Genomic DNA, 24,416 nt, shown 5'->3' with positions numbered 1-24,416 from the left:
AAAGAAAGAAAAAGAATAAATAGACTGGGGCCGGTGCTGTGGCATAGTAGGCTAAGCTTCCACCTGTGCTGCTGGCATCCAGGCTGCTACACTTTTTTGTTTTTTAAGATTTATTTATTTACTTGAAAGGTAGAGTTACAGAGAGGCAGAGGCAGAGAGAGAGAGAGAAGTCTTCCATCCCATTGGGTCCACAATGGCCAGAGCTGGGCCAGCTGAAGCCAGGAGCCAGGAGCTTCTTCCAGGTCTCCTAAGTGGGTGCAGGGGCCCAAGGACTTGGGCCATCCTCTGCTGCTTTCCTAGGCCATAGCAAAGAGCTGGATCAGAGGTGGAGCAGCCAGGACTCAAACTGGTGCCCATATGGGATGCTGGCATGCCACAGTGCTGGCCCCAGATGGAATCTCTTTCTAACTCTGCCTTTCAAATAAAGAAATCTTAGAGAGAGAGAGAAAGTCATGAGTATAAAATTAGGCACAAAGGTAAATGTTTATTTTCAGTTAAAGAAAATATAACAGATTGTAGATTTCTAGAAAGTGACAACACAAATTTCACAGAATAAAACTTTATTTTAAAATTATTTTAATTAATTAATTGATTTTTAAATAATTGTGGGACTAGCATTTTTCCTACCTTTTCCAACTGCACAATTTTTTGGTAGCTCCTTCTCATGACAAAGCTTTTGGAACATCCTATTCTACAGAGAGACTAGAAAGATGATTCAGTCATTCATAAAGCATGGTCAATCAAAGTTTCTTTTTTATTAGCGGTTCAAAATGTCTGCATCGCACCTCATGATTAGTTATGCTGTGTAAACTTCCTGGACTTCTGTGAAATTCGGGGACGTCTCTGTCAAGCTTCCTCCATATACGAGTGCTGTGATTTCAGGGCCAGTTCGCTGCCTTGGAGCCAAGGTGCATGTCATTCCATCTGGAACCACGAGACTCTGTCAGGACAAGATACATTAGATAGGCTAGGCTACATTCCAACCAGGAATGCACAAAGCATCTGCCTCCACAGAGAAGCATGCTCTTGCTCTTTGTAATACCGCTATAGGCTTTGTCCTACAAACATAGGCTTTTTGCTTAATTCTATTTTATGCATTCCATTTTTTAAAACAATTAATGCTGTGATTATATACTTTCAATTATTTTATTTTAAATATTTTAATGAGTTTATTTGAGAGGGAAAGAGAGAGAAAGAAAGGGAAAGAGAGGGAGCATGCACTATTATCCATTGGTTCACTGCTCGAATGCTTGCAGTGGCTGAGACAGGGCTGGACTGAAGCTGGGAACCAGTAACAGTCCATGTCCCCCATGTGGATGGCAGGGACCCAATCATCAGAGCTTTCACTGCTGCCTCCCAAAGTCTGCATTAGCAGGAAGCTGGAATCAGGAGTCAGGGCTGGGCATGGAATCTGGGCACTCCAATATGGAACATGGGCATCCCAACTGCATTTAGCCATTAGGCCAAATACCCATCCCTATAGACTTCTTAAATTATATATTTTTAAAAATTCACTAGCATGTATTCATATGTACCCAGTCCTTTTTACATCCCAAATGAATTTTTATTATTTTTTATTGATTTTCATTTTATTTGGTTGGCAGAGAGAATCTTCCATTCACTGGTTCACTCCCTAAATGCCAATAAGAGGTAGAACTGGGCCAGGCCAAAGCCAGGATCCTGAAATTCAGTCAGGTCTCCCACATGAGTGGCAGAAGCTATCACCTACTGTCTTCAAGGAGCACATTAACAGGAGGCCAGAATTGGAAATGGAGACAGGATTCAAATCCGGGCAGGTGTCCTATCCATCCTCAGGACAAATACCTGTCCCTTTATACTTCAAAATATTGCATTATTGAATGCATTCCTGATGGGAAAGGACTTCCATTTGACTAAGTGTGGAGAATCCAAGCTTTCAGCTTACAATTATACGTTATTTTAGCACAGAAATACTTTAATGAGGGACTGCATCTTTCCTGTGATGTGTCTTGGGTTTTCTTAACACACTATAAATTCTTGGCCTAATGCAAGTCAGCTAAGGATACACCTGTCCAGAGAACAGTCACCCTTACCTGGGAGGCAGAGAACAGAGAAGCTATGGTGGAGTTGGACAGGAGGGGTATATTTGGGGAAAAGGTAACAGCATTCCTTTAATTAGCATGGGCCGTTGAAAAAATAACTTTTAAATTTATTTGATCTGTGTTGAACCATGGCTGTCTCTACTTAGCTGTGTGATCTTGAGGAAATGTTTTACCCTCCTCAGCTTCATTTTCTTCTACAAACAGGGGAAATAATACTTCAGAGGATTCTGTTCATGCACCAGGGAAGGCAACAGATGAAGGCCCAGGGTGTTTGAGCCCAGTCACTCCTGTGAGAGGCCTGGATGGAGTTCCTGGATCCTGGCTTTGGCTTGGCTGAGCCTCAGCTGTTGCAAACTTTGGGAAGTGAACGGGTGTATATATGATCTCTTTCTCTCTCTCTCACTCTGCCTTTCTTTTCTCTTCTCTTCTCTTCTCTTCTCTTCTCTTCTCTTCTCTTCTCTTCTCTTCTCTTCTCTTCTTTCTTTCTTTTTTTTTTTGACAGGAAGAGTGGACAGTGAGAGAGAGAGAGAGAGAGAAAGGTCTTCCTTTTGCTGTTGGTTCACCCTCCAATGGCCGCCGCGGCCGGCACACTGTGGCCGGCACACCGCGCTGATCCGATGGCAGGAGCCAGGTGCTTCTCCTGGTATCCCATGGGTGCAGGGCCCAAGCACTTGGGCCATCTGCCATTGTACTCCCTGGCCACAGCAGAGAGCTGGCCTGGAAGAGGGGCAACCGGGACAGAATCCGGCGCCCTGAACGGGACTAGAACCCGGTGTGCCAGCGCCGCAAGGCGGAGGATTAGCCTAGTGAGCCGCGGCGCCGGCTTCACTCTGCCTTTCAATAAATAAATAAATCTTTTTAAAAACCTTCATTTTGGGGCCAGTGCTGTGGTGCAGCGGTTTAATGCCCTGGCCTGAAACGCTGGCATCCCATATGGGTTCCATTTCTTATTTTATTTTTTTATTTTTGACAGGCAGAGTGGACAGTGAGAGAGAGAGAGACAGAGAGAAAGGTCTTCCTTTACCGTTGGTTCACCTTCCAATGGCTGCTGCGGCCGGCGCACGGCAATGATCCGAAGCCGGGAGCCAGGTGCTTCTCCTGGTCTCCCATGGGGTGCAGGGCCCAAGGACCTGGGCCATCCTCCACTGCACTCCTGGGCCACAGCAGAGAGCTGGACTGGAAGAGGGGCAACCGGGACAGAACCGGTGCCCCGACCGGGACTAGAACCCAGTGTGCCGGCGCCACAGGTGGGAGACCTGTATTGAATCTGGGCTCCTGGCTTTGGCCTGGCCCATCCCCGAAGCCACTAGGGGCATTTAGGGAGTGAACCAGTGGGTGGAAGACCTTTTCCTCTTTCTGTCTCTCCCTCTCTTTCTGTCTCTTTGTCTTTCAAATAAATTCATTAATTTTTAAAAACCCAGAAAATTCTCAAGGACTATTCCCTTTTATTTTTTAATTTGAAAGGCAGACAGAGAAAGAGGGAGATTTTCCATCTTCCATTCACTCCCCAAATGTCCACAACAGCTGGAACTGGGTTAGGCAGAAGCCAAGAGCCCAGAAGTCAATGTGGGTCTCATGTGGATGGCAGTGACCCAACTACTTGAGCCATTCCCTGCTGCTTCCAGAGTGTTCATTAGCAGGAAACTAGAATTGTAAGTAGAGCCAGGACATGAACCTACGCCCCTTGATATTGAATGTGATTACAGAAAGGCAGAGGCAGAGGCAGAGGCAGAGGCAGAGGCAGAGGCAGAGGCCGAGGCAGAGAGAGAGAGAGAGAGAGAGAGAGAGAGAAAGTATCTTACTCCCCAGATGGCCACAATGGCCAGGTCTGGGCCAAGCTGAAATCAGGAGCCAGGAGCTTCCTCCTGGTTTCCCACATGGGTACAAGGATCCAAGCACTTGAACCATCCTCTGCTGCTTTCCTCAGGCCATTATCAGGGAGCTGGATTAGAACTGGAGCAGCCGGGCCTTGACCTGGTGCCTATACGGGATGCTGGCATTACAGGTGCCAGCTTTACCCACTATGACACAACACTGGGCCCCTCAATTTTTATTCTTTTGATTAGTAATGTTGAGGAACACTTTTCTATGTGCTTATTGTCCACCGTTTTTTCAGAAATGACTTGCATTTCTTGCTAATTTTTCTATTGCATTATCACTTTCTGAGTTTTTTTTTAAAAAGATTTATTTATTTGAAAGGCAGAGTGAGATAGAGCTAGAGCTAGAAAATAGATAGAAAGAAAGGAAGGAAGGAAGGAAGGAAGGAAGGAAGGAAGGAAGGAAGGAAGGAAGAAAGGAAGAGAAAGAAACTTCTATCCATTGGTTCAAATGGCCTCAATGGCCAGGGGTGGGCCAGGCTGAATCCAAGAGCCTGGAACTCCATCTGGGTCTTCCAGGTGGGTGGCAGGGTCCAAGTACTTGGGCCATCTTCTGCTGCTTTCCCAGGCACATCTACAGGTAGTTGGATTAGAAGTGGAGCAGCTGGACTCCAGTGCTCATATGGGATGCTGGCATCACAAGTGGCAGCTTAACCAAATGTGCCATAATACTGACTCTGATGGGGTTCTTTACATACTATGATCGCAAGTCCTTTGCTGGTTATATATGTGTTGTAAAACCTTATCCCACTTCCACTTTTTACTATTGTAATGGTATCTTTAAAAATGAAGCTCTTAATTTTAATGTAGTTTCATTTTTCTCTCTTGTTGAAGTGTTTTATGTTCTTTTCATAAATTTTTGTTGTTTCAGGATTATGAAGCTATTCGACCATTTTATTATAAAGAAAATTTATTGTTTTAATTTCAAATTTAAACTTATTTTCCATCTGAGGTTGATTTTTGTATATGGTGTGGGGTAGGGTTAGCTTTCTTCCCCAATCCCTACATAGGTATATTCAGTTGAAACACTAATATTTATTGATAAGACCACACGTTCTTCACTGCTGTGCTGCACATCCATTGGATATATACCCAAAAGAACTGAAAGCAGGTTCTTGCAGAGATACTGGTATACCCTTGATGCAGAAATCCTACTGGTACTTTGATTATGGTTGTATTAAATCTATACAGAAGGCCCCAAACATATGATGGTTCAATTTAGCTTCTTTCAATATTATGATTTTTCAAAGTGTATGCATTCAGTAGAAACTGAACTTTGCAGCTTGAATTTTCATATTTCCCCAGGGTAGTGATATGCATGCACTTCTTTATGATGCTGGGTTTTGGCAGTGAGCTCTAAGTTCCCAGTTAGGTGCATGATCATGGGCACAAACAACTGATACTATACAATATGTTGGGAAGCTAAGCTGTGATATCTGGTCAGTTGGATGTATTATGTGGTTTCCATTTATGATATTTTCTCCCCACTGTAAAATTGCATTTCGTATATCAATTTGGGAAGAGTTGACATCTCTATGTTTCCAATATTTCACCTTGATATATCTATGTATTTAGGTGTTAATAATTCTTATTTTTGTTATTTGTATAATTTTATGTGTAGAGCTCTTGCATGCCTTTCTTTAGAATTGTTTCTTGGAATGACTGTGTAAGTATTACCACTTAAAAATTTTCAGTATTCTAATTTTTGCTGTTTCATAGATACACAATTGAATTTTACGTGCTGACCTTGTAACCAGGAATACATGGTCACATAGACTGCAGATCTTTAGCTTTCTCTCTCCCCTTTGATCCTTAATTTTCCTTTTTTAAAAATACTGGTTAGGAAATTCAGTACAGTGTGGAATAGAAGTGTTAGTAGGTTTTTATTTAGCGAAATATACTATTTATAAGGTTAAATGTGATCCTTTCCATTCCTGGTTTATCTTTTTTCTTTCTAAATCCTAGGACTTTGTCGCTCCCCGTCTTCGTGGAGGAACGACACAGGACCCTGCGCTGTTCTTTCGTCTGCTCGGCCCTCCCCGGGTTTGCTGCTGGTTCTTCCCGGGTTGGCTGCCGTCCCTTCCACCTCTGTGGAAGGGCGGTTCCCCCTGCCACATTCCCCACTTCCGCAGGGGAGCGGCACACCGCCGGCCGGCTCTCTCGGGGGCTGCACAGGTGTTCCCTCAGATGTTCCTCTTAGATGTTCCTGGTGCATGTTGTCTCTCTCCTCCTTTATAGTCCTCTTCTGCCAATCCCAACTCAGCTGCCCACACGCCGAGTACGCTGCTCTCCTCCAATCAGGAGCAGGATCAGTTCCTGGAGGTCATCACTCAAGTTGGCAAGAGGCAGCTGCATAGAAGCTGTTTTCTCCTCTCCCAGCGCCATATTGTGGGAGAGCAGATGCATAGAATAAGTCTTAATTCCAGTAACTCAGTCCAGTCCGGGTTGCTCCCCACAGGACTTCATATTTTTCCTACTACTATTGCTCTGATTTTTCTCTTTTATTCTGTGAATATGGTAGACTATTGATTTTTCAACCCTTCCTTTCCTGGAATACAGCTCTCTGTTTTTGTCTTTTTTATATGTGTACTGTTAGATTCCTTTCAGATTTTTGCATTTATTTTTTTTTAAACTTTTATTTAATGAATATAAATTTCCAAAGTACGATTTATGGATTACAATGGCTTCCCCCACATACCGTCCCTCCCACCCACTACCCTCCCCTTTCCCACTCCCTCTCCCCTTCCATTCACATCAAGATTCATTTTCGATTATCTTAATATACAGAAGATCAGCTTAGTATACCTTAAGTAAGGATTTCAACAGTTTGCTCCCACACAGAAACATAAAGTGAAAAATAATAGATGATTTTTTTTAAATGATGATGAAATCAGATCAGACCTATTATGTTTAATCCCAGTGAGAGTCAAGTTGGGAGTTGATAATTTTTTTTCTTTTTTTTTTTTTTTACAGAGGATCAGTTTAGTATACATTAAGTAAAGATTTCAACAGTTTGCACCCCCATAGAAACACAAAGTGAAATATATTGTTTGAGTACTCGTTATAGCATTAAATCTCAATACACAGCACATTAAGGACAGAGATCCTACATGAGGAGTAAGTGCACAGTGACTCCTGTTGTTGACTTTACCAATTGACACTCCTGTCTATGGCATCAGTAATCTCCCTATGCTCCAGTCATGAGTTTCCAAGGCTATGGAAGCCCTCTGAGTTCTCCGATTCTTATCTTGTTTAGACAAGGTCATAGTCAAAGTGGAGGTTCTCGCCTCCCTTCAGAGAAAGGTACCTCCTTCTTTGAAGACCTGTTCTTTCCACTGGGATCTCACTCGCAGAGATCTTTTGCCAGAGTGTCTTGGCTTTCCATGCCTGAAATACTCTCATGGGCTTTTCAGCCAGATCCGAATGCCTTTAGGGCTGATTCTGAGGCCAGAGTGCTATTTAGGACATCTGCCATTCTATGAGTCTGCTGAGTATCTCACTTCCCATGTTGGATCACTCTCCCCTTTATTTATTCCATCGGTTAGTGTTAGCAGGTACTAGACTTGTTTATGTGCTCCCTTTGACTCTTAGTCCTTTCATTATGATCAATTGTGAACTGAAATTGATCACTTGGAATAGTGAGATGGCATTGGTACATGCCACCTTGATGGGATTGAATTGGAATCCCCTGGTATGTTTTTAACTCTACCATTTGGGGCAAGTCAGCTTGAGCATGTCCCAAATTATACATCTCTTCCCTCTCTTATTCCCACTCTTATGTTTAACAGGGATCACATTTCAGTTAATTTTTAACACTTAAGAATAATTGTGTATTAATTACAGAATTAAACCAGTCATATTAAGTAGAACAGACAAAAAAAACTACTAAGAAGGATAATGTATTAAGTTGTTCATTAACAGTCAGGGCTATGCTGATAAATGAGCAAGTGTCTGTTCTTTGTAATGGCATGGCTCAGTTTTGATGTCAAGGTTCTGCTGGTATAAGAAGGTTTGGGAAGTGTTCCTTCATTGTAGTTCTCTGAAGTTTGTGTAACAAAGGGTCTAATTCTTTCTTAAAATCTTTCATGGTGTCTGCTACCGTAGTTTCCATATGTACAATGTTACATTAAATTCCTTTAGAAGACAACTATCCACCTTTCCTTTTTCTCATATTGTTAAAATTCTTTGAAAAAATAATTTCTTTACAATTTCAAACATATTTCATAAAGTTCTTTGTTCATATCTTTTTATGAAAGATTCCCTCTCAGGGGCTGGTGCTGTGATCTGGCATCCCTATGGGTGCCGGTTCGAGTCCTGGCTGCACCTCTTCTGATCCAGCTCTCTCCTACGGCCTGAGAAACCAGTGGAAGGTGGCCCAAGTGCTTGGGCCTCGGCACATGCCTGGAAGACCCAGAAGAAGCTCCTGGATCCTGGCTTCAGATGGGTTCAGCTCCAGCGGTTGCAGCCATTTGGGGAGTAAACCAGTGGATGGAAGATCTCTCTCTGCCTCTGCCTCTCTTCGCTGCCTTTCAAATAAATAAATAAATCTTAAAAATAAAAAGATTGCTTTTCATACGAGTAATGATGTAACTTCATTTTTTTCTTGATCACTGTCTTCAGAGGATCCATTTTCTTATTAGCCTTTTCAAAGGATTAATTCTTAACTAGTGATTTAATTATGTGCATAGTTCTATTTTCTGCTTATCCTCAAACTTTTTGAGATGGTTGTTTAATAATTTTTCTTCCGCTTCTCTTCTAATTCATGCATTTAAGGCTTTGTTTTTCTAAGTTTCTTTGGCTATATCTCAGTAGCCTTGATATGTAATTTTATTATGTATTTTCCTTTCAAAAATTATTTATGTATTTGAAGGGCAGAAGCAAGAAATATGTGTCTCCCATCCAAATACAACAGCTGAGATTGGGCCAGGTGGAAATCAGAAGCCAGGAACTCCAACTGTGTCTCCCACATGGGTGGCAGGAACCCAACTACTTGGGTCATCACCTGCTGCCTCCAAGGAAGAAGTTGGACTAGCAGCAGAGCAAGGACTCGGACCTGTGCAGGCCAACATGGTGGCAGGCATCTCAAGTGGCATGTTAACTGCTCTACCAAATGGCCACCTCTCAACATATTTTCTAACTTTCATTTGTAATTCCTTCTTTGGCTTGTGAGTTATTTAAAGTTGTGTTTATAACATCATACTTAGTGAAATAACCCAGTCCCAAAGGGACAAATACCATATGTTGTTCCTGATCTATAATAACTAACAGAGCACCTAAAAGGAAATCTGTAGAAGTGAAATTGACACTTTGAGAAGCAATGACTTGAACTGCCTTTGTCTTGACTTTCAAGGAACAGGTTTTTTTTTTTTTTTTTTTTTCCTTAATGAAGCATGGGACTGGGAATGGGAGAGGGAGGAGGAGGTGGGGTGGGAGTGGAGGTGGGAGGGTGGGTATGATGGGAAGAATCACTATATTCCTAAACTTATACTTATGAAATTTGTACTCATTAAATAAACGGTTTCTTTGGGGTGGGGAAGTTGTTTCTAAGCATAGAGAGGTTTTTTTCAGTTCCACATCATCATCATTGATTTCAAGTTTATTTCCATTCTGTTGTGATTAGAGACTATACACGATTTCAATCCTTAGAAATTTAGTGTGATTTGCTTTATGACTCGACATTTGGTGAATTTAAAAACGTTCTATAGTATTTGAAAAGTGCACACTTTGCAATTGCAGAGGTACAGTGACTACAAGATTTGTTAAATCATGTTTGCATCATCTGTGTCCTGATTTTGTCTGCTTGGTCTATCAGTTTTTGAGAGGCAATTAAAATTTCCCATTTTGATTGCGGATTTGCTTATTCTCTCCTTTTAATTTTGACATATTTACACTACATATTTTGAGCATATGTTACATAAATACAAATTTGGAGCTGTTAAATTTTTTAAAGATTTATTTATTTGGAAGACAGAGTTACAGAGAGGGAGAGAGAGAGGGAGAGGGAGACAGAGTCTTCCATCTGCTGCTTCACTCCCCCAATGGTTGCAATGGCCAAAGCTGGGCACATCCAAAGCCAGGAACCAGGAGTTTCTTCCAGGTCTCCCAAGTGGGTACAGGGGCCCAGGAACTTGGATCATCTTCTACTGCTTTCCCAGGCCATAGCAGAGAACTGGATTGGAAGTGGAGCAGCCAGGACTCAAACTGGTGCTCATATGGGATGCCTACACTGCAGGTGGTGGCTTCACCCACAACACTGGCCCCAGGGACTGTTAAATCTTATTGGTGAATTTAACTTATAGATACGAAATGTCTCTCTTTATCAGTAGAGGTATATTTTGTTGTTTCTATTGTACATATTTTGTCAACTTAAAAAAAAAAGATTTATTTGAAAGGCAGAGTCATAGGGTGGGAGAGAGAGAGATATCTTCCATCTGCTGATCCACTCACCAGATGGTCACAGCAGCCAAGGCTGGGCCAGGCCAAAGCCAGGAGCCTAGAACTCCACCCAGGTCTACTATGCAGGTGGCAGGGGCCCAATCACTTGGGCCATCCTCCACTGCTTTCCCAGGCACATTAGTAGGGCGCTGGATCAGAAGTGGAGCAGCTGAGACGTGAACTGGGAACTCTGATATGGAATGCTGGTATTTCAAGTGGCGGCTTAACCTGCTATACCACAATGCCATCCTCACTTTTAACTTTTTTGATTCTTTATTTTCAAGGTAACAGATTGCGATAGATTATATTTTCCAAAGACAGTTTCAACAATATCTCCTGTCCCACACGCTCTTCTTGAAAGTACCTCCTCTGGCCGGCGCCGCGGTTCACTAGGCTAATCCTCCGCCTTGTGCCGGCACACCAGGTTCTAGCCCCGGTTGGGGTGCCGGATTCTGTTCCGGTTGCCCCTCTTCCAGGCCAGCTCTCTGCTGTGGCCAGGGAGTGCAGTGGAGGATGGCCCAAGTACTTGGGCCCTGCACCCATGGGAGACCAGGAGAAGCACCTGGCTCCTGCCATCGGATCAGCGCGGTGTGCCAGCCACAGTGTGCCAGCCGCGGCGGCCATTGGAGGGTGAACCAACAGCAAAAGGAAGACCTTTCTCTCTCTCTCTCTCTCACTGTCCACTCTGCCTGTCAAAAAAAAAAAAAAAAAAAAGACAAAGACAAAGACAAAGAAGGAAAGTACCTCCTCATCAAAAGGTAGTTTGTCCACCCTTGGAGTCTGGATGGATAGAGTACTGCTTTCAAGAGTAGGCTGTAGTGGAAACCATACTGTGGGACTTCCTGTTAGAAAAGGCCATGCAGTTTCTTCCTGATTCTTGTCAGCCATTTTTGGAACCTAGCCACCATGATGTGAGAGAGCCCAAGCAACTCACGCAGGAGTACAAGTGAGACCCTTGCCCCACATTGTTGGGTATCCTCATCATGATGTGTGTTTTGCTGTCTTACAATTCTTGTGAATCTATATTTGCTTTGAAAGCACTGGCTCCATTTAGTTACAAGAGTTTTTCCTTGGATCACAAGCTGTAATTGAGCCAAATGGCTGACAGAGAGTCACCCTTCACATCAGTCAGCTAATTGACACTACAGTGATATGCAAATGGGATGGCGTGCTCCACAACTTTTGCCTCCAAGACTGACATTGGAAAGTTAAAATAATGCACTTTCTGGGGGTGATTAACACGAGTGTCTTGGTCAGATTGGACACATCCTTCTGCAACTCCACTCTGAATATTTACTCTGAAAAGGCAGAGATTGATGGCCACTAGGAAATCTCCTGGAGTGAAAAGTCCTTTCCTTCACTGCTCATGATCTGACATCACTTGGACCTGGGCACCCTGAAGAGACTGTCTGTTGGACCATTTGGACAATTTCTTCCACAGATACAGTGTTTGGTTCATTAGCAACATTCTATGCCCAAGTAATTTTCTTACCGATCTTTTGCTTATTTTTGCTTATCCTGCTTTTGTGTGTATTGTACAAAACCAATTGATTTTGGAATGATCTTTATTTAATTTGATTGGTCATTTGGTTGGAGAATAAAGCACCTACATCTCTTGGAGAAATTACAATCCTTGAGCTGAAAACTGTAGCCACGTATCCAGCAACTGGGCCATTCATGTCAGTCCAGCACAGTAATCTCCTCCATGACAGCTAGCACCAGGAGTGGGACAGTCATAGCAGTGGGACATCTTTTAAAAAAAATTTTTTTTTGAGAGGCAGATAATGAGAGAGCAAGAGAGACAGATAACGAGTTTTCATCTGCTGACTCACTTCCCAAATGTCTGCAACCACCAGGGTGCCAAATCTGGGAGGTAGGAACTCAATCCAAGTCTCCCATGTGGGTGGCAGGAACCCAATTCCTTGAGCCTACATCACTCTCTCCTAGAGTCTGCAATAGAGAAAGCTGGACTCAGGAATCAAACCCAATACTCTGAAGTAAGATGGGGGCATCCAAACAGGCCCAACCTGAGTAAGACATCTTGAAAGTAAATCCCAGCTCCCAGACAAGCTGCTCAGCCGATACTGCATGGGCAGAAATAAGCCATGGCTGCCAAAACACAACTGCTGACTCATAAGCAGAGATGAATGACTGTTTTCAACCACCGAGTTTTGGGGTGATCTGCTACTCAAACAACAGACACCCAAAAAGTGGAGCACAATTTCATGGATGTGTTCTGTCTCTGGATTATCTGGAATTAGTTTTCTAAGGTTTAGAGATAGTCTTGACTCTGTTTGCATTGGTAAAGAGGGCTGACTGAACTAGGAGCAGAGACTCACCAAGCCATATTTAGCTTCCCACGACAGTGAAGCAAAGAAGGAAACCATTATAGTGGCTGGGGTGACTGATTCTGCCTATAAAAAAGAAATTGCATCACTACGAGACAATTAGGTAAAGATTCTCTCAGGAATGCAGCTGATCCCCTGCGGTATCACACAGTACTCCTTGCTCAGTGATGAAAGTCAAAGGAGGGGCCAGCGCTGTGGCGTAGTGGGTAAAGCCACTGGCTGCAGCACCGGCATCCCATATGGGCACCGGGTTGAGTCCTGGCTGCTCCATTTCCAATCCAGCTCTCTGCTATGGCCTGGGAAAGCAGAAGATGGCCCAAGTCCTTGGGCCCCTGCTCCCACTGGGAGACCCAGAAGCAGCTCAGCTCCAGCTGTTGCAGCCAACTGGGGAATGAACCAGCAGATGGAAGACTTCTCTCTCTTGTTGCATCTGCCTCTCTGTAACTCTTTCATATAAATAGATTTTTTTTTAAAAGAAAGTCAATGGAGAGCTATAGTTAACAAGGCAGGCCCGCTAACAGTCTACACCCTACAGGAATGAAGGGTGCCTCTTAATGGCAAGGGGACCATGGAACAGATAGCGGGAGAAGGAAGTAATACAATGTGACCGAGTTACAGAAACAAGGCTGGGAATAATTCTTTTCTTTCCATCCTCTCTCTCTCTTTTTTTTTTTTTTTTTTTTAAATTTTCTTTTTTTTTTTTTTTTTTTAAATTTTTTTTTTTTGACAGGCAGAGTGGACAGTGAGAGAGAGAGACAGAGAGAGAAAGGTCTTCCTTTGCCGTTGGTTCACCCTCCAATGGCCGCCGCTGCAGCCGGCGCACCGTGCTGATCTGATGGCAGGAGCCAGGATCCAGGTGCTTTTCCTGGTCTCCCATGGGGTGCAGGGCCCAAGCACCTGGGCCATCCTCCACTGCACTCCCTGGCCATAGCAGAGAGCTGGCCTGGAAGAGGGGCAACCGGGACAGAATCCAGCGCCCCAACCGGGACTAGAACCCGGTGTGCCGGCGCCGCAAGGTGGAGGATTAGCCTATTGAGCCACGGCGCCGGCCTCCATCCTCTCTCTTTCTGAAACTGAGCAGATCTGGATTTATTGAACACCACTCAAGGAACAGTGGGCAGGCAGATCAGGGAGGGCTTGACAACTGCCCCCAAATATTTATTTTTCATAGAAAAATCTGAGAAAGAGCAGCAGAGAAAGAGAGAGGGAAGACAGAGAGGGAGGGAGAGTGAGCACTCATCTACTGGTTCACTCCCCAAATGCCCAGAGAAGTCTGGCATCCAAACCAGGTCTCTCACATGGGCAGCGGAGAACCAAGCATCATCTGCTGCCTCCCAGGGTGTGCATCAACAGGAAGCCAGAATCAGTAGAGCTGAGACTCAGACCCAGGCGCTCACCTTTCTGAGACTTGGGCATCCCAACTGGTGGCTTTTTTTTTATTTTAAGATTATATTTATTTGAGAAGTAGAGTTAGAGAAAGGGAGAGTCAGAGAGAAAGGTCTTCTACCCGCTAGTTCACTCCAAAATGGCTTCAATGGCCAGAGCTAAGCCCATCTGAAGCCAGGAGCTAGGGGATTTTTCTGGGTCTCCCACGTGGATACAGGGGGCCCAAGGGCTTGGGCCATCTTCTCCTGCTTTCCCAGGCCATAAGCAAAGAGCTGAATCAGAAGAGGAGCAGCCAGGACATGAACCAGCACCATATGGGATGCCAGCACAGCAGGCAGAGGCTTAGCATGCTATACCACAGCACTGGCCCCCTCCAACTGGTGTCTTAACAACTAAGCCAAAAGTTCACTGCTATTTCTTCTTTTGGTTTGAATATATTCATGCATATTAAATATTTTCCTCTCTCCTCCTACTACCCCATCATCTAACACATATAACTTGTGTTAATAGTAATTATCCTTACAACACTGGATTTAAGTTACAGGGTATCATTAAGGGCGGTTGATTCAGTTAGGAATACCACCAAAAGATGGACAATGACTTTATATCCTCCTGTTGGGAGAGAGCTGCTTAAATTTATGAAGGAAACTGACCAATCTAGCTGGAAGCATGCTTTGCTATTGTCTTTATTTTTAGGTAAAGAATGCTTAAAGAAAATATGCTGGTGCCAAATTATGGACTGGTGTGCCTTTGTATTATGTGGAATTTGCTAAACTAGAGCTCCATTTACCACTTTCTTTCTCAGTATGGTTCTTAGTTCGTGCTGAGGACAGGGAACTCTATTTGCGATTGGGCAGGTGGAAGGGAAGTTGCAGCCAGCGCAGTGCTCCAGGTACTTATGACTTATTTTTTTAAGATTTATTTGATTCTTTGGAAGTCAGAGCTAGGGAGAGGGAGGGAGAGAGAGTGAGAGATCTTCTATCCACTGGTTCACTCCCCATATATGGCTTTAATGGCCAGGGCTGAGCCAATCCAAAGCCAGGAGCCGGGAGCACCTTGCAGGTCTCCCATGTGGATGCAGGGGCCATGCTCCCACTGCTTTCCCAGCCCATTAGCAGAGAGCCGACTAGGAAATGAAGCAACCAGCACAAAAATTGGAGCCCACATAATGGATGCTGGCATCACTGGCAGCAGCTTTACCCACTACACCATGATGCCAGCCCCAGTCTTTCTATTCTAATAGTGATGTGGGAAGCATGGGGCACTGAAGCTCCTTCAATGGCTTTCTATAGATTTTTAATTCATGGGTCAAGTTTATGTGCAATACCACGAGAAAAGACTTGGGTTCCTGTTGGTCCTGGTTTACATCCATCATCCCTTCCATACTACAGGTATGGCTGACAGAGTGGCTTTAGCTCTGAGCCAGATGCTGACATCACCTGCTGCCATAAAGATCTAATCTATATAATAAACTCTAATTATTTTTTTTAAAAATTTATTTGAAAGGCAGAGTTACAAGAGGCAGAGGCAGAGAGAGTGTCTTCCATCCACTGCTTCAGTCTCCAAATGGCTGCAACAGCCAGAGCTGGGCTGATCTGAAGCCAGGAGCCAGGAGCTTCTTGCAGGTTTCCCACTTGGGTACAGGGGCCCAAGGACTTGGGCCATCTTCTACTGCTTTCCCAGGCCATAGCGGAGAGTTATATTGGAAGTGGAGTAGCCAGGACTGGAACCAGCACCCCTATGGGATACCAGCACTGCAGGTGGTGGCATTACTGGCTACGCCACAGCAACCCCTTTAATCATTCTTTAGCACTCATAGTGGTTGTGCTTCTCTGATTGTACCCTATTAGAAGTATAATTTTCCTATTCTTTTCCTAATCCATTCTGAAAGTCCTTTAGTTGGAACTTGATGATTTACTGTATTTAAATTTGTCTTACTTTTTTCTATCTGTTCTGCCTATTCTTTGTTCAGTTCTCTACCAATTTCTTTTGGATTAAATACTTCATTATTCCATTCTTCCTTCTATTATGCTGTTACATATTCTCTTACTTTTTAGTAACCCTAGAAATTGTAACATGGATGTTTAAGATAAATTATTACTTTCATTACTCTGAAATGTAAGGCCTTAGGGTCCTTCCTTTACATCCCTGATGGTGTTTTTGTTTGTTTTAAAATAATGTCTATTAGAAATTCTACAAGTATTGTAATTTTATAGTCAATATGAATTTAGTCTACCCTCATATTTTACTTTATTCCTTCCCTCCAAAATCTTCGTCTGTTAGCGACAGATTTCATTTGTATGAAAGTCTTTATTTCATCATCCTTTTAAAATGTTCCATTTTATTTCAGCCTTTCCTTTATGATACATTTTTTCTTTTCTCTTGTCCATTTTGCCCATTGTTTGTGACTATTCATTTTTAAGTAATAAAACCACTTAAAAGTACGTAATTCTAAGTGTAGTAGTGTTTCTATACTTTTTATTTTTTAAAGATTTATTTATTTGAAAGGCAGTTACAGAGAGGCAGAGGTCTTCCATCCATGGTTCACTCCCCAGATGGCCGCAAGGCAGGAGCTGGGCCGATCTGAAGCCAGAAGCCAGGAGCTTCTTCCAGGTCTCCCACATGGGTGCAGGGGCCCAAGGATTTGGACCACCTTCTACTGCTTTCCCAGGCTACAGCAGAGCTGGATCATAAGTGGAGCAGCCAAGACTTGAACCAGCGCCCACATGGGATGCCAGCACTGCAGGTGGCAGCTTTACCTACTATGCCACAGTGCCAACCCCTCCTATTCGTCTTAAAATGAGTATGTACTCCTTTCCCTTGACTTTTCAGTTTGTTATTTTTCCTTCTTTAATCTGATTAGGTGGGCTTGATGGTCCCTTTTACTCTTAATTCACTAACTTTTAAAAGATTTCCTTATTTTTTTAAAAGGTAGAGTTACAGAAAAAGAGGGAGACAGAGAGCTTGTATCTGCTGGTTCACCCCAAAATGGCTACAATGGCACGGGCTGGGGACCTGGAACACCATCTGGGTCTCCCACATGGGTGGCCGGAACCCAAGCACTTGAGCCATGTTCCACTGCCTTACCTAGAAGCATTAGCAGAAAGCTGGATTGGAGGTGGACCAGCTGGGACTCAACCAGCACTCATACAGGCTACCCACTGTGCTGTTAATCTGTTATCTCAAGTTGGGGAAACTCAGATAGAGACAGACAAGCCCCCATCCACTGGTTCATTTCCAAATGTGTGCAAAGGCTGACTGAAGATGGACTGAAGCAACTGCATCCAGGTCTCTCAGGTGGATGGCAGGAATCCAATTACTTGAGAGCCATCACCACTGTCTCCCGGGTATGCTTTGGCAGGAGTCTGGAATCAGGAGCCAGAAAGGGGACTTGAACCCAGGCACTCAGAAATGGGACACAAGTGTCTTAACTGGTGTTTGAACCACCAGGTTAAAAATCTGTACTGATCTCTTTATAGTATGTTATTGTCTAGCCACATTGAATTATAATCAGAAGATATAGCCTATAAAACCTCTATTTTCAACAAATTTGTCGCTTAAATTATTACCAACTATGTTTGATTTTTGTAAAGTTTCCGTGATCACATGAAAAGGACATCTACTTTTACAATTGGGTGAAAAATCATATATTTGGACAAAAACCAAGTCAGTTGGTACTTATATCCTTGCTTTTCATCTACTAATCTTTTTTTAAAGATTGATTTTATCTATTTGAAAAACAGAGCTAGAGAGAGAGGCAGAGACAGAGAGAGAGAGAGAGAGGTCCTCCATCCACTGGTCCACTCTCCAGATGGCAGCAACAGCTGGAGCTGAGCCCATCAGGAGCCAGGAGCTTTCTCTGGTCTCCCACTTGGGTGCAGGGGCCCAAGGGCCTGGGCCATCTTCTACTGCTTTCCCAAGCCATAACAGAGAGCTGGATCAGAAGTGGAGCAGCCGGGATTAGAACAGGCACCCATACGGGATACCAGCGCCTTAGGCCAGGGCTTTAACCCGCTGCGGCACAGCGCAGGTCCCTTCATCTACTAATCTTAAACTCTCTCATTTTAATCATGCGTAATTCTAACCAAGTTCTTAGGTTTTTGGTTTTTTGTACTGTTACTATTTTGAGTACAGTTTATTAAGATAATTTTTGTGGCATACACCTTTTGTTTATATAATATTCCTCTTTTCCACCTTTATTGCTTGACATTATGAATAATCTCTTGCTTTCATTTGTATCTAGGTAATCATTAAAACATACCAAATAAATTGTAGTACCTGGATTCTTGCTCTATATTAAGTACTGTGAAAGAACAGACTACAAAAGATAAACTTTCTAGAATCTGTGAACGGTGCTGTGGTGGAATGGGTTAAGCCACTGCTTGCAATGCCTGTATCATGTATTGGAGTGCCGGTTCCAGTCCTGCTGCTGTTTCTGATCCAGCTCCCTGGTAACGTGCCTGGCTGGATGGCTAATGGAAGATGGCCCAAGTGCCATCCATTTGGGAGACCTGGATGGAATTCCTTGCTCTTGGCTTTGGCCTGGTCCAGTCCTGGCTTGATGCAGCCACTTGGGGAGTGAACCAGCAGACAGAAGATCTCTTTCTCTTCCTGAGCCATGCTGCCTTTCAAAGAAATCTTTGAAAAGTTCAGGGAAAACATGTATCTTGAAAAACTATATATACATAGATTTCAAAATTTTTTTCAGCAAAATCAACTCATCTTTTAATTCCATTTTTTCCATGAACTTTTTGAAGTTCTCATAAACCTAAGTTTATGATAGTGATAATAGATTCTTTGGGTATAGAGTCATAGATACATTAAAATCTTTCAAAATAGCAGTTATTTAACTGTTACAAACAGGAAACATCTTGTTTCCAGTGCACCCAAAGCTTGACAACGTAAGATTAAAGCAACTGCTAGTAAAAATTTTTAAAATTATCCTGCCTGGGCCAGGTGTTTGGCATAGAGCTGATACGGCTCGGGATACCTATATCCTATTATCAGAGTGCCTGGGTTTGAATCTCCCTCTGCTTCAATCTAGCTTCCTGCTAATGAGCACTCTGGGAGGCAGCAGGTGGTAGCTCACATGGTTGGGTCCTTGCCACCCATGTGGGAGACCCACACAGAGTTCCTCCTCCTTGGCTTCAGCCTGGCCCAGCACTGGCTATTGTAGGCATCTGAGAACAGAACCAGTGGATGGCAGATCTGTTTCTCTGCCTTTCAAATAAATAAAATTTTCAAGTAATATTCAGAGCAAAGCTTAGGGCATAAGGTGACATGTAAGAAATAGATGTATGTATTTATCTACTTATGCAGCAAATTTCATTTCTAGGACTTAAAATAGTAAATTCTAACTTAGTCACGTGTAAATTCAACTTTAGATGGTCTAAGGGGAGAAATTTTTATTTTTTTATTATTTTTTCTTTTTGACAGGCAGAGTGGACAGTGAGAGAGAGACAGAGAGAAAGGTCTTCCTTTGCTGTTGGTTCACCCTCCAATGGCCGCTGTGGCCGGCGCACCGTGCTGAGCCGAAGCCAGGAGCCAGGTGCTTCTCCTGGTCTCCCATGGGGTGCAGGGCCCAAGCACTTGGGCCATCCTCCACTGCACTCCCGGGCCATAGCAGAGAGCTGGCATAATCAGCAGGGAGATGACTTGGAGCTGTCTACAGACATATTCTTTAGTAAAGGCTATTCAAGAATGAAGCTTGAGGCCAGGTCTGGTGGCCACAAGCCCGGCTTTGTCAGATCCTTGGAAGTCACTGAAATCCTGCTGGCGCCCGCCTAGATTCCAAGAAGGCATGTGACGCCTGCAGCACCGAGGAAGACGAGCACTGTGGATGTCTAATTGAGGCCCACAAGGAATGCATGAGCGCCCTGGGATTTAAGATATGAAATGATGATTTCCTCTGTGAATAATCCCTGAAGAATGAAGAAGAATAAATCATTTTGGAAGTTCCTTAATGAACACTGAAAAATGGAAAAAGTAGTCATAATTTATTTTTTTAAAAGGAAAATATCCATTGTCATATACACAAATAAAGAACCTTGCTTAAAAAGATAGCCCTACTTGAAGAGCAGGTACTTGCCTACAAAATGTGTTTTTAGGAGATAAGATATGTAGGGTAAGATCCTTAAGTAAGTTTTTGAAAGCAAATACATTAGATTATATGATCAAATGAAATTTTCTTGTAGAATACCTATTATAGTTACCTGGGAAAATGACACTTTCATTTTAACAATGTTTTCACTGTTTTTATGAAATTGTTTTCATCATCAGCTTTTGAACCATTGAAGAATATCGATTTTATTTATATTAACACTTTCAATCACAAATGAGATAGCTTTGCTTAGTAATTTTTTACCACACCTGGGTCTGGCAACTTTAGGTCATTTCCAAAAATAAATTCCTTCCTATAAGATGTAGATTTGCTATTATGGAGGTATTTTTTAAAATGTGACTGGGTATTAAAGTTAGTCTCAAAAGTATGTTATTGGGGCCGGTGCTGTGGCATGGCAGGTTAAAGCCGTGGCCTGCAGCACCGGCATCCCATATGGGCGCCAGTTCGAGTCCTGCCTACTCCACTTCTGATCCCGTTCTCTGCTATGGTCTGGGAAAACAGTAGAAGATAACCCAAGTGCTTGGGCCCCTGTACCTGCTTGGGAGACCCGGAAGCAGCTCCTGGCTCTGGATCAGCTTAGCTCTGGCCACTGTGGCCATTTGGGCAGTGAACCAGTGGATGGAAGACTTTTCTCTCTTTCTCTGGCTCTACCTCTCTGTAACTCTTTCAAATAAATAAATTTTTTTAAAAAATATTATGCAGAGTAAGCCTTTTTTTTTTTTTAAACCAAGGAGACTATGTGGAAAATAGTACTTAGATTATCAGTTTAAGGAGAAAATAAAATAAAATCTCATTACTTTTTTGATACAACTCAGTTCCTCCATGCCCCACAGTGGGAATGTCAGTGTATCTGTTAACATTCTTGCTAAAGCACACACAGGTAATACTGGAAGTGATGCTCCTTTCCTATTAGTAGATTGTGAGTTTCAAAAGCCCACATTTGCTTGTGAGATAATGACTGAGAATCTAAAGGAATGAAATACGGATTTGATGCATTTCAAGAGAGGATGAGGAAGGAATATATTTAGGTCCTGAGTGGGCTGAAGGCAACAGTAGGAAAACCCAGAGTGAGAGGATCCAAATACAAATGAGATAGCTGTATCTTAGGAGAAAGAGCACAGAACATTGAATTCAAAGACCTGGGTTTATGCCTAAACTGCATTATTCTGGGTCAACTCATAGAACCTCACAGGGTCTTTTCAAATTCTGATTCCCCATATGAAAATCATATCCTCATTTTTAACTGTTTCAGAGGATTGTTACGAGGACAAAGAAAACTCTGCCTGGCTGCTCTTCTAAGCTAAGAAACCCTATGGAATCTGAGGCATCATCACGGTAATAGCCAAAGTCATCATCATTTAAGTAGAGGGATGCAGGAGAGGGAGTGCTAAGGGAGGCAATATTAAAGGCAATAAAATATAAAGTTGTCAGGAGTACAGTCCCTACTGCACAGAAAGATGGTTAAAATAATTTTGCAAATAAAAACTTTTGTATTTCACTTAATGGCTGAGAGATTATTTTTTCCAGGAGGCTGTCATTGTATCATTCAATCTTCAAGAAAAAGCCATAAGATAGGCATTATATGCATCTTAAAAATGAAGAAACTGAAACTAAGTGAGGTTAAGAGACTAGCAGGAAGCAACACAGGTATAATGTAATAAAATTCAGGTTTCACACCAGTTATTTTAATCCCAAACACACTGTACTTTTTTTGTCATTAATATTCAACTTCCTGCTCAAAACACAAACACAAAAGCTCAGAGGGTATCTATGCATGATACTGAATTATAATTAATAACTTAAATGTACTTCTCAGGTATTTCTAAAATGCCTACTATGTGACTGCACTGAATTTATAGAGGCAGAGGAAAAGCCATGGGGTTCAAAAGGGGAGGAAAGTGACTGGAAGCCAAGCAAGAGAAGTGTGAAGTGGTTACCACTGAATACTGCCGAGGAAATAGTATATGGTCAGAGAGGTCAGTGGTGGCTGTGGCAAAAAACACTGTAGCATGGCAAGGATAAATGTCAGATTACCTCTGATTAAGGGATGAATGGGAGAGGAAAAGACTGGTTACAAATAAATGACTAAAGACTCGTGAAGAGAAGGGCTGCAGCAAAAGGAAATCAGTGGTGAGGGCTTTCTTTAAGGAATGAATTTTTAATTAGGTAAAGCAGGCATATATTTTGCATATAAAAATGGAAACAATGCAGATTAAACTAAAGTTCCCTTTGATTATTCAATGTTTATCCTTGCAGCCCTCCTGTATGCATTCACATATATCCTTATAGGAAATACATTTCAACTAACATTTTTACATACAAGGTGTCACATTCCACTTTCTTATCAGCACCTTCCCTTTTTCATTCAACAGATCTTACAGAATGATTCACATATTCATAAATAGCCAGGTTCTTTCCAATTTTAGCATTAATCAACACTGCCTCAAATAAACATTATTATGTGTGGTGCTTCCTTGAGCATCAGAGTGTTTTTCTAGGGCAGATACCAAGAGTAGCACTGCTGGGGCTCAGGGTAGGAATACTTAAAGATTTTATAGATAGTGCCAAATCTCCCTCAAAGCAGCTACTCAGTAAGTCTCCCTCCCAGCAGTATTTCAGCTTCTGGGGTGTTTCTTGAAATAATATTTTTTTTGTTTGGTTCTATGTAAGGTCTGTAGTAGAAAGAACTGGATGCCTTAAAAATTACTTATATGTGAGACTCTACATATCTATATACTTACAGGGGAGTCAGAAGATTCTCGATAGAGAACTGGATTTCTCAGAAAGTGTCAGGGGATGAAGTTCAGAATATGCAGAAGAGGGTTAGTGCTGGGTGCTTTCTTTTTATGGCTGTAAGAAGAAAGAAAGGTAGAAGCCTGGGATGGGGACTTTAGACTAGGGAAGAATGTGAGAACAGGTTCTAAAGGGAAAGAGACAGCGGGCGACTGACGGCGTTTCTCAAGTGTTCTAGGATGATAATGCCACAAGATAAGACAGGAAAAGTGTTCTGTGGTTTAAAGATGTGGCTCATGGTACATAACATATCCTGCTTTTAACTACTAAAGGCTCTGAAAAATACCTGCTGTAATTAAAGATGTTTACTCAGTGGCTGTCAAACTTTCCCAACACTGGAATCCTTCTTGGTATAATACAAATTCACTGTTAAACACATAGAATAGTAAGAGACACACTGGGCTAGTGAAAATTTTGTAGAGAACAATTTAATTAACATCATGTACCCACTCCTCAGAATTAGAAGATTAAATTACATACATTTTTAATACTTTATCTATAATAGAAGGATTATATAGTTGTGTAATAAATTTGGGAAATAGAGGAAAGATAGGAAAAACCTGTCATTTTATCTCCTTACTAAGACTGTAATCAATATTTTGGTGCAGCTACTTTAACATTTTCACTAGTCTCTTGTTATACACCCCCCCCCCCTTTTTTTTTTTGACAGGCAGAGTGGATAGTGAGAGAGAGAGAGACAGAGAGAAAGGTCTTCCTTTTGCCGTTGGTTCACCCTCCAATGGCCGCCATGGCTGGCGCGCTGCGGCCGGCACACCGTGCTGATCCGAAGGCAAGAGCCAGGTGCTTCTCCTGGTCTCCCATGGGGTGCAGGGCCCAAGCACTCGGGCCATCCTCCAATGCCTTCCCGGGCCACAGCAGAGAGCAGGCCTGGAAGAGGGGCAACCGGGAAAGAATCCGGCACCACCACCGGGACTAGAACCCCGGTGTGCTGGCGCCGCTAGGTGGAGGATTAGCCTATTGAGCCATGGCTCTAGTCTTGGTATACCCTTATAATACAGCACAATTTTGTATCATATTAAACATAAAAGATACACTGTGTCATAAAGTTAAAAGATTTAATGGCTATTATTTTTAATAGTTGCATAATATTCCAAGTGGATAGTCCATTTTATTTAGCCATTCCTGTAGTTTCAATCTAGTTTATTTGCTACCTTTTCTTTCAACTCTCCTGTTACTGAATTGAATATATTGGTAACAAAACTTACAACAGCTACTTTCTTGGGATTTGTTTGCCAAGCGGAATAGTAACAACTGAAAGGCAATGAACATTTTAAAGCTTTTTGAAAAAAAAAACAAACAAAAAACAAAAAACAAAAACCAACAACAAAAAAAACACACTGGCAACCTGCTTTTG

The 24,416-nt window shown here is 42.6% G+C and overlaps 1 long non-coding RNA gene across 1 annotated transcript; it reads right to left on the bottom strand.

The window, feature by feature from the left end:
* Positions 1–459: 459 nt before the first annotated feature.
* LOC103352476 (uncharacterized) lies at positions 460–24,005 on the bottom strand. Its single transcript, XR_011378868.1, has 3 exons — positions 23,328–24,005; positions 22,990–23,098; positions 460–940 (listed from the first exon to the last, which is right to left on the bottom strand). It is a non-coding gene; the product is annotated as an uncharacterized lncRNA (long non-coding RNA).
* Positions 24,006–24,416: the final 411 nt, after the last annotated feature.

This window comes from Oryctolagus cuniculus, chromosome 9 (assembly GCF_964237555.1).
Source record: "Oryctolagus cuniculus chromosome 9, mOryCun1.1, whole genome shotgun sequence".
NCBI classification, from domain to species: Eukaryota; Metazoa; Chordata; class Mammalia; order Lagomorpha; family Leporidae; genus Oryctolagus; species Oryctolagus cuniculus.
The sequence above is the reverse complement of the archived record's forward strand: the minus strand, read 5'-3'. Positions and strand labels throughout refer to the sequence as shown.